This window comes from Alexandromys fortis, unplaced genomic scaffold (assembly GCF_014885135.2).
Source record: "Alexandromys fortis isolate MF-2015 unplaced genomic scaffold, M_Fortis_MF-2015_v1.1 scaffold_295, whole genome shotgun sequence".
Classification (NCBI taxonomy): Eukaryota; Metazoa; Chordata; class Mammalia; order Rodentia; family Cricetidae; genus Alexandromys; species Alexandromys fortis.
Window position 1 is genome coordinate 719191 of NW_026068169.1, and position 10157 is coordinate 729347.

The following is a 10157-nucleotide window of genomic DNA, read 5'->3' on the forward strand; positions in this document are numbered from 1 at the left end:
GAGGGCCTAATTTGGCAAGGAGAGGGTTCATGGAGGAGTGAGCTTTTGAGCCAGGACTTGAAGGGTGAGGGAAAGTTTGCTAGGCAAATGAAGAGAAGGTACAGGTCAATAGTTCATGTCTTGAGCGAGAAATACCAGTTTTCAAAGAAACGGTCTGTTCCTCCTTGTTTGTTCTTAACAATTTTGTTCAGAATGGGGCTAGATGTGTGGATTTATGCCAGTACCAGGCTGTCTTTTAATTAGGCATGTAATAAAGTTTGAAACTAACAAATCTGATGCTTCCAGCTTTATTAAGGAGTGTTTTGAATTTTAGAATTTTTTTTAATAGAATTTTGATAGTGATTACATCAAACTTGTAGATTACTTTGGGTACTATGGACGTTGTAACAATACTAATTTCTGTGCTGCCTGAACATGGGTGTCTTTCCATTTATTTGTTTTTTTTAAAGATTTATTTATTATGCATACAATAGTCTGCATGTATGCCTGAAGGCCAGAAGAAGGCACCAGATCTCATTTTGAAACGGTTGTGAGCCACCATGTAGTTGCTGGGAATTGAACTCAGGACCTCTGGAAGAGCAGTCAGTGCTCTTAACTGCTAAGCCATCTCTCCAGCCCCCTTTCCATTTATTTGTATCTTTGTTTTCTTTTCCCTTATCTTTCGTTTCCCCTTTCTCGTTCTTTTGCATTGATTTTGTTATTATTATGACCATTTAAATGTTTTGAAGAGAATTTTTAAATTTTAGGCGTACGAGTGTTTTGCCTGGATGAATGCATGTATACCACATGTGTACATTGTGCCTGGTGCTCACACGTGCCAGAAGATGTTGGATCCTCTGACCTGGAGTTATGGATGGCTGCAAACCATCATGTTTGTGCTGGGAATTGAACTCTCGTCCTCTGCAAGAGCAGCCAGGGGTTAATGACTGAGCCATCCCCACCCTCCCCGTGTTGTTATTATTACATTTAGCTTATGTTATTTTATGTGTATGAGTGCTCTGCTTGCATGTATACTTGTGTACTAATGTTCTTGGTGCCTGTGGAGACCAGAAGAGGGTGTCAGGTCCCCTGGAGTTATAGATGGTTGTGAGTCACTATGGTTGTTGGGGATCAAACCTGGGACCTCTGGAAGAGTAGCCAGTGCTCTTAACTTCTGAACCATCTCTCTAGTTCTCCTTATTTTATTATTTTTAAACAACACACATACACACACACACACATCTTTGTTTTTTGAGACAGGGTTTCTTTGTGTAGCCCTAGCTGTCGTGGAACTTGCTCTGTAGACCAGGCTGGCTTTAGACTCACAGAGCACTGAGATTGAAGGTGTGTGCCACTACTGCCTGGCCTTTTAAACAATAATTTACTTTAAAAATTAAATTAATAGTTTTATTTTATTATCGTTGTATGTGTTTGGGTGTTTTGCCTGCATGTATGTCTGTGCAGTGCCCATGGAGGCCAGAAAACGTCATTGGTTCCCATGGACCTGGAGTTACAGAAGGTTGTGAGCCACCAAGTAGGTGCTGGGAACCAAACCCAGGTCCTCTAGAAAAGTCTTGCTCTTAACCCCAGTCCATTCAACAACATATACTTTTTTTTTTCAGTTCAAACTCATTTCTCTTTATTAGAATTCACGTTACTATTACACAGTTTGAAGCTCAAAGGAAAAAATGTTGAAATAAAACATTTCTAGGCAACTGTTTAAACCAAGCAGCGATAACAGCAAGTCCTTGGAGCCATCAAGAGGAGTTTACACTTTGTGCAGGTCCAGTTCCTCTGCAATGGAGTTTTCCAGTACATTTAAAGTTGGTCTAAGTTCCTGGATGGCACAGGGGTATATTTCCTTATTAGCTCCTGCTTTGTCCTTAAAACCTCCAGTAAATGAACCATATTAGCAAAATCCCTTACTGGTCTGCATACCTGCAAGCATCACTAATGCTTTTGGGCTCAGGAACCAGATCATAGCCAACAAGGGTGTGCATCCCTTTATGTAATTCCCAGGTATCTATGTCTGGCTTTTTGAAGTAAATCGCTCATTGAGGATCACACTCCTCACCTGTCCCATGTGACCCATGAGAATACCAGCACGGGGACTGCAGGTGGCGGCAGGGCTGTGGGCCAAGGCCATACAGGGTGCTGGAGGCCTTGGGTGGTTGGAGCTACTGTGTAGCATTGGAGCGGAGCAGCGAGCAGGAAGGTTACCACGGTCCAAGGGGCTGAAGCTGAAGAGAAGCCCTTGTGAGCTCCTGGGCAGTTCAGAGCTCATGAGTTCTGGGCTCACGCACCCTTAACAATATTTGAATTAATTTTTTGAGAATTTTATGCGATGTATGTTGAACATTTTCTTCTCCCCTCCCCCAGCTCTTCCCATGACCACATTCTGCACTTTCCCTTCCCTTCCCACACACATTTGAAATTTCTTCTTTTCATTTTCCTCTCGCTATTGAGTTCAGTTTGTGTTGGCAGTCTTGGAAGCAATGCCTGCTCTGGCATGTGGTCAACCTACCAGAGGTCACATAGTTAAACAAAACTGACTCTCCCCCAGCAGTTTCCAAATAAATGCCAATAGCTCCCCAGCTAGTGGTGGGGATTTTGTGCCTGCCTCTGTATCCCCATTCTGGGATTTTATCTGGCTTACACTTGGGCAGGTCTTATGCACACTGTTACAGTCACTCTGAGGTCAAATGTGCAATTGCCTTGTTGTGTCTGGAACACACTGTTTCCTTTGATGTTATCCATCCAAAACCTACGGCTCTTAGAATCTTTCTGCTTCCTCTTCCTCCAAGATCCACGAGGCTTGGGGACAGGGGGTATAGTGTGATATGTATGCATGTCCTGTTTTTTTGTTTGTTTGTTTGTTTTTCGAGACAGGGTTTCTCTGTGGTTTTGGAGCCTGTCCTGGAACTAGCTCTTGTAGACCAGGCTGGTCTCGAACTCACGGAGATCTGCCTGCCTCTGCCTCCCAAGTGCTGGGATTAAAAGAGTGCGCCCGCCCGGCTATGTATGTCCTGTTTAAGGCTAGTTACTCCAGTCTCTTAGTGTCTCCATGAGGGTCCCTGTGTTAATTATCGTCTGCTGCAGGAAGGAACTTCTCTGATGAAGCTTAAGATGCTCTGATCTATGGCGTGATAGCTTTTCTTGGTTGTCAACTTAACTACATCTGTAATTAACCCAAATCATCTGGATATACCTGTGGGGAGGGATTTCTTTTTCTTAATTATATCATTTGAAGTGGAAAGATCCACTTTTAATCCAGATCTTTTGAGGTGGGAGGATACATCTTCTGATGTCTTCTTAATTTCTTTCTTCAGCTGGGCAGTGGTGGCGCACGCCTTTAATCCCAGCACTCAGGAGGCAGAGGCAGGCGGACCTCTGTGAGTTCGAGGCCAGCCTGATCTACAGAGCTAGTTCCAGGATAGTAAGGGCCTTGCCTCATAAAACAACAAATTTATTTCTTCAGTGCCTTAAAGTTCTTATTATGCAAGTCTTTCATTTGTTTGGTTAGAGTTACCCCAAGATATTTGAGGCTATTGTGAAAGGTGTCTCCCCAGTGTTGGAATAAAAGGCATGTGGTACCACCGCCTGGTTTATTGGCTGTCCTGGAATTCACTTTGTTGACCATGCTGGCCTTGAACTCACAGAGATCGGCCCACCTCTGTCTCTCGAACGCTGAAACTATTTGCTTTGGGAGGGTCAAGACAGGGTCTCTGTGTAGCCCTGACTGCCCTGGAACTCACTCGTAGACCAGGCTGGCCTTGAACTCAGAGATTCACTTGCTTCTGCCTCCTGAGGGCTAGGATTAAAGGTCACTACCCCCTGGATTTTGAACTAATTTTTGTAAATTCTTTGTCATGTGTGGCCATTGAAAGTTTTCCGTGGTGAGCTTAATGGTCAGTTAATGGCTGCCCATAGATTTCCTTAAATGCCTGGAACCAGTGACTGCTGTTTCCAAACCCACCAGTCTCTTATTGAGGGGCACACCTTCCTCCTTGAAACGCAGTTTACAGCTCTGCCTCAGTTTATGTTTCCTTGGTTGTCAGTCATAGGCGAGGGCTTATGGTGCCTTCATTGTTCTCATCGATGTGCACATCCCTCTGTGTGAACACAGCCCTGCATAGCGTGGAACATTCTAGATAGCTGGAAATATGTTGTAGTCTTTTGACGATCCTATGGACATCTCATTTATCCGCATTTCACATACATTTTGAAATCGGTTTACTTGCTTCCTGAAAAATCTTACCAGGCATTTCGGCTTTGAGTAGAAATAACACTAAATAAATGTAGTTGTTTTGGGTGGTTGCGTTTTTCAGACCCCAAGATTCTCCACACTGCCACAGCCTCAGCTGTTGGTTTTGTTGGTTTCCCAAGCCTTCCTGTCCACCAATTTGCCTCCTCCAGCCGAATTTAGTCTGAGAAGATGGAGGATTGTGACAACTGGTGCAGACAGCCTGCCTGAGCAGGCGATGAGGACACGGGTGTGTCTTCACGCTTCCCTGCGAGAGTACTGAGCGCCAGCTGTTGCCTTTTGTTTGGATCCAGACTCCTGCCTGCTTCCTACTCTTTCCCCACTCCCACAGGAAAGTGAGGGACTTGTATCCATAGCAACCCAGTGATAGCTCACACAGTGAGACAGAGGACAATGGGCCTAAGGTCTGATAGAATTACAGATGACATTCGTCTAAGGTGATGTCGAAATTAGCTGATAAACCAGGGACAATGGAACATTTCATCTTCTACCCGGTGACAATTAGTCCCCAAATTACAAGTTTCATTTCCCTTTAGAGATGCAGTGAGCTCTAAATGTGCCTTACATGCCTGTATTCTAGATGTCTTACATTTTAAATCTTACATTTTAAGCAGTTATCAATTTTATTTTCTCTTATTTTGAGACAGGGTTTCACTAAGTAGCCCTGGCTGTCCTGGAACTCCCTATGTAGACCAGGCTGGCTTCAAACCCACAGAGGTCCATTTGCTTCTGCCTCCCAAGTGCTGGGATTAGAGGCGAGCGCCACCACTGCTAGTCTGTTTTTTTTTTTTCCCTTTTTTGAGAGATCTCAGGAAATTTCCTAGGCAGTTTTGTACTTCACTGCCTCAGTTTCTTGAGGCATTGGGCTTATAGGCCTAAACCATCAGGTCTGCTTCGTTTGTAATTTTAAAATATGGTTTACTTTTTTTAAAGATTTATTTATTTATTACACATACAATGTTAGAAGAGGCCATGGGATCTCATTACAGATGGTTGTGAGCCACCATGTGGTTGCTGGGAATGGAACTCAGGACCTTTGGAAGAGCAGTCAATGCTCTTAACCTCTGAGCTATTTCTCCAGCCCCTACTTACCAGGTCTCGCTATATAGCCTAGGGTGTCCTGAGACTACGTCACTGTCCTGCGCATGAGCCTTAAACTTGTGATTCCTCTGATTCAACCTCTTAAGTAATAGGGTTATAGGCATGCGCTTATCAATGTCTGGCATCAATCTTTTTTTTTGTGGGGGGGACAGAATTTCTCTGTCTCTGTGTAGCCCTGGTTGTCCTGGAACTTGCTTTGTAGACCAGGCTGGCCTCGAACTCGCAGAGATCTACCTGCCTCTGCCTCCCAAGTGCTGGATGTAAAGGCGTTCGCCACCACCGCAACCCAACTCATTTTGTAGTTTAAAGTATACAAACCCTGTACATGTTTTGTTAGATTTATTTCTAAGTAATTTGTTTGAGCTGAAATAAAGATTATGCTTAAATTTAGTTTCCATTTTTCACTGCTGGCATATAGAAATAGAATTAATTTTTGCATATGGTTTTGCTGAGTCTAGATACGGCCTGTTTTGTTAGCTGCTCCTTTAGTACTTGACAATAATGCATATTTTACTCTTATTGGATGGAGTAGCCTACATTCATTCTTTCTGGTTGATTGACAGTAGCGTGCTAGGTTCGTCTATAGCACATATAGCATATATATAAATGTGTGATTCTTTGTAATTGTTTTATTATTTTAGCGATTGTTAAAGGAGGGTACTAGAATAGTCCACTCTGGCTGGTGAGAGAGCTCAGCAGTGAAGGCGCCTGAGGTCAGGCCGACGACTTGAGAGCGGGTAGTGGAGGGAGAGAAGCCACACTTCCAGGAAGTTGGCCTTCATGCACAAGTCCTGGTGTGTGTGGGTACACATAATGAATGTAAAAAAGAATGTTCCAGTCTAATTGCAGATTTCTGCAGATTTGTATAATTTTCTTTTTAATTCTTTCAGTTTTCACTCCATATATTTTACAGTTCTGTTGCTCGGTGCATACATTTGTAGGGCTGTTATATCTATGAACTGATGTTTGTGAGATTTTAGAAAGATAGATTTTTTTAAATGACATTTTATTTTACGTGTGTGTGCGCGTGTGTGCACACGCGCACACACGCACATGTGGAGGCCAGAGGTCAGTCACCTTGCTCATCAGTCAGGAGCCATCCATCCATCTGGCTTTTCCAGACAGGATCTCTCACTAGGGCCTGGGGCTCACCAGTTAGGTTAGGCTGGCTGGCCAGAGAGATCCAGTCCATAAGAGATACGTTTTCTATTTTCTTTTTGAAAACCTTTAGGCGCATAGAAAAGTTGCAGAGAGAGAGCAGTGTTCCCATGTACTCCATACCCTGTTCCTTGTGGAAGGTCCCTGATATGAGTGAGAACTAAGGAAGTGACATTAGTAGCATCACTACATTCCAGGCTTTCCTCAGCTTTCCCCAGCTGTCCTCCTCGATGTCCCTGTTCCCCTCAGGATCTAACATTACATTGATGAAGCCTCTCACCTTGAAGGGCCAACCAGGTCTCGGTGGCCTTAGTCTTGAACTGCCTTATTTTCCTTATAATTTGATAAGGGGTTTGGGCTTCAAAGAGTAAGTCACAGACTCATGGGCCTGCATCTGTAGTCACCAAATTTGCCCTGAACATGTCACATATGATCCATCTCCAAAGCTTTTTCTGTGCTGCCACCAAGCCTGAGCCTAGTTTTACTACCCACTTTTGGCTTTTGAGCCAGGGTTTCCTCTGTAGCCCTGGCTGTCCTGGAACTAGCTATGTACATCAGGGTAGCCTCGAACTCATGGAGATCTGCTTGCCTCTGTTTCCCAAGTGTGAAATCACTTCTCTTTCCTTTCTTCTCTCCATTCTTTCCCAGTTACTCTCCCTCAAACCCTTTCTGCATACCTCTCAAGTCAAGAGCCTCTTTTTCCTTGAATATATTTATTATATACACACATATATATGTATAAGTGAAAAATATATTCAGGTTTTTCGGAGAGAGAGAGAGAGAGAGAGAGAGAGAGAGAGAGAGAGAGAGAGAGAGAGAGAGAGAGAGAGAAATATCCTGTTGAGTCTGTTTTTGTTGTTTGTGTTATATGGTTTCAAGACTGACTGACTTCTTTGTATTGGATAACCATTTAGGGGGCTCATACCTGGGAAAGGTTAATGCTCCCTCTCTCAGTAGCCATCAGCTGCCTGTAGTTCTTTGTCTAGGGGTGGGACCCAGTGAGGTTTTCCCCTTCAGTGTTAGCATGTCTTGTTTCTATTCCTAGTCCTCTGGCCCTTTCTTAGTCCGCTCTTCCATGCTGTTCCTGGAGTCACAGACGGAGGAGTTGTGACGTAGATGTGTCCATAGGGGCTGTGGTCTGCACACTCCTTTGTTCTCTCCCTTGTATCTGGTTGTTGTTTTCTGTGATGGTCTCCCTTTGTTGTGAAGTGAGGCTTTGATGAGAGATGGTGGCTACATTTACCTAGGAAATGTAGCTCCTTCACCCAGAACACATACTCTTGATCACCGTCTGCCCATCTTGTCCCAGAGTTCGGTGTCCCCAGTGCTTACTGAGCCGGAGCCGGTACCAAGGTGGAGGTTTAGCCCTTTACCCATAGTTCCTCAGATTAACCCACTGAATAGATGGGGAAATTGAAGCCAGGACGAGTGGCCCACTCTCTTGATTCCTCTTCCTTCTCTGTGCCTGCCTGTTGTACAGCCCCAGGAGAAAGTGGGCCCAGGACATATTCACTTTACTCCCCGTGGCACAACTGCAGGTGTTGCTGGTGGCCATGGAAGAATGCAGCTACAGCTGCTGGAGAAGGGGCCTGGACCCCAGGGCACAGGGAGATTTGATTTTAAATGAAGCTCAAGTCATCAACTCAAACAGAAAAAATTAAATCGAACATTCTAACACAACATAATTCTCACACGCACACACACACATATATTTATTAATTTGTAACATATTGAAGAATGACAGTAGGGTTATATTAAGTTTTTGATTCCTGCACTTAAACTGTTATGTTTCTATAAGAGCAAACCATTTTCTTCTTTTTTTAAAATTTATTTTAACTTTATTTTATGGGCATTGGTGTAAATGTACCAGCTTCCAGGGAGCTAAAGCTACAGGCAGTTGTGAGCTACCATGTAGGTGCTGGGAAATGAACCCTGGTCCTCTGGAAGAACAGCAGTACTCTTAACCGCTGAGCCATCTCTCCAGCCCTCCACCATTTTTCTTTGAGACAGGGTCTTTTCATGTAGACCAGGCTGGCCTCGAACTCACAGAGATCCACCTGCCTCTCCCCCCCCCCCCCCCCCCCCCCCCCCCCCCCCCCCCCCCCCCCCCCCCCCCCCCCCCGGGTGCTGGGATTAAAGGTGTGCGCCACTGCCCGGCAGCAAACAACTTTTTATGGATGGTAGAAACCCTGAAGTTTGTGATATATGATGGTCTTCAGACTGGGCCGGAGTGTTGCAGGCAGTGCCCACTGGTGTGTGCTATGAGGGCCTATGCAGGGCAAAACGCACATGTTAGTGTTAAGTGCAACATGCGTGAGCATGGCCAGAAGCACTTTGAATTCATTGCATGTTTAATTTTTTAAAAAAATTATTTTTTTTATTTTTTGAGACTATAATATAATGACATCATTTCCCCCTTCCCTTCCTCCCTCCAAGCCCTCACATACATCCTTGCTCTTTTTCAAATTCATGACCTCTTTTTCATGAATTGTTACACACGTGTATGTATATACACACATTCCTAAATATATCAATACAACCTGCTCAGTCTGTATAACGGTGCTTATATGTATGTTTTGGGGGCTGACCTTGGTGTTGGATACCCCAGTGGTGTGCTCCCCCCTGGGGAAGACCATTTCTTCCACTTTCAGTCTTTTTTTTTTTGTCTGTAGTTCTCTGTGTAGGATTGAGACCTCCTGGGCTTGCTCCTGTTCCTGTTAGCATGTCTATAGCCATAGTCCTTGTTCATCTCAAAGCCATACGCCACAGTGTAAGAGGGCTTCTTAATGAGGCCTATATGTCTGTTTGTCTCTCCTGAAAAGTCTCTAAGGGAATTCTTGTAAACTGCCAAGGCAGGAAGACTATCAACAATCTTACCCAGCTATTAAGACTATAACCGTAACAATGCGCAGCATGGCAAGACAGCCTCAAGGGTACAATAGTGGCACTGTGTCTTGGGGGTAATTAACAGTCATCTAATTGGTCTTTTGTTTGTTTGTTTTTTCGAGACAGGGTTTCTCTGTAGCTTTGGTTCCTGTCCTGGAACTAGCTCTGTAGACCAGGCTGGCCTGGAACTCACAGAGATCTGCCTGCCTCCACCTCAGGAGTGCTGGGATTAAAGGTGTGCTCCACCACCGCCCAGCCATCTAATTGGTCTTAAAACCCTCTTAATAGGAGGGAATTCGTGCCTGGTACTGTAAACCTAGTCAATGGGCCTGTGGCTTGTAAACTCATGAACCTAGAGTGGAGCCAGCTGCAGCCATTTTCCCAAGTCAGTATAAATCTCAACTGTATTCTAAATATTTATCTTATAGCCTCAGGTAAGGGCAGCTCTCACTCCTCATCAAGGAAGCTTCTTTGGCAGAGGTGTAGACCATTATAGAAACCAACAACTGGTGAATTTCAGAGTACTGATCATGAGGTACCCAACCCAGGTGATATAGCTACAATACAACCTGTGTGTGTGTGTATGCACATGTACATATAGGTAGTAACAATTAAAGAGAGATCATGAGGTAGGGAGGTAGTGGGGGCATTTGCGGAGTTGGAGGGAGGAAAGCGGGTGGAAATGATGTAAATGTCATACTCATGAAGTCCCGAAAAGGCAAACTGCTTCTCTTTGGCTCATCAGCCCAGCTATTTTTTTTTTAAATCC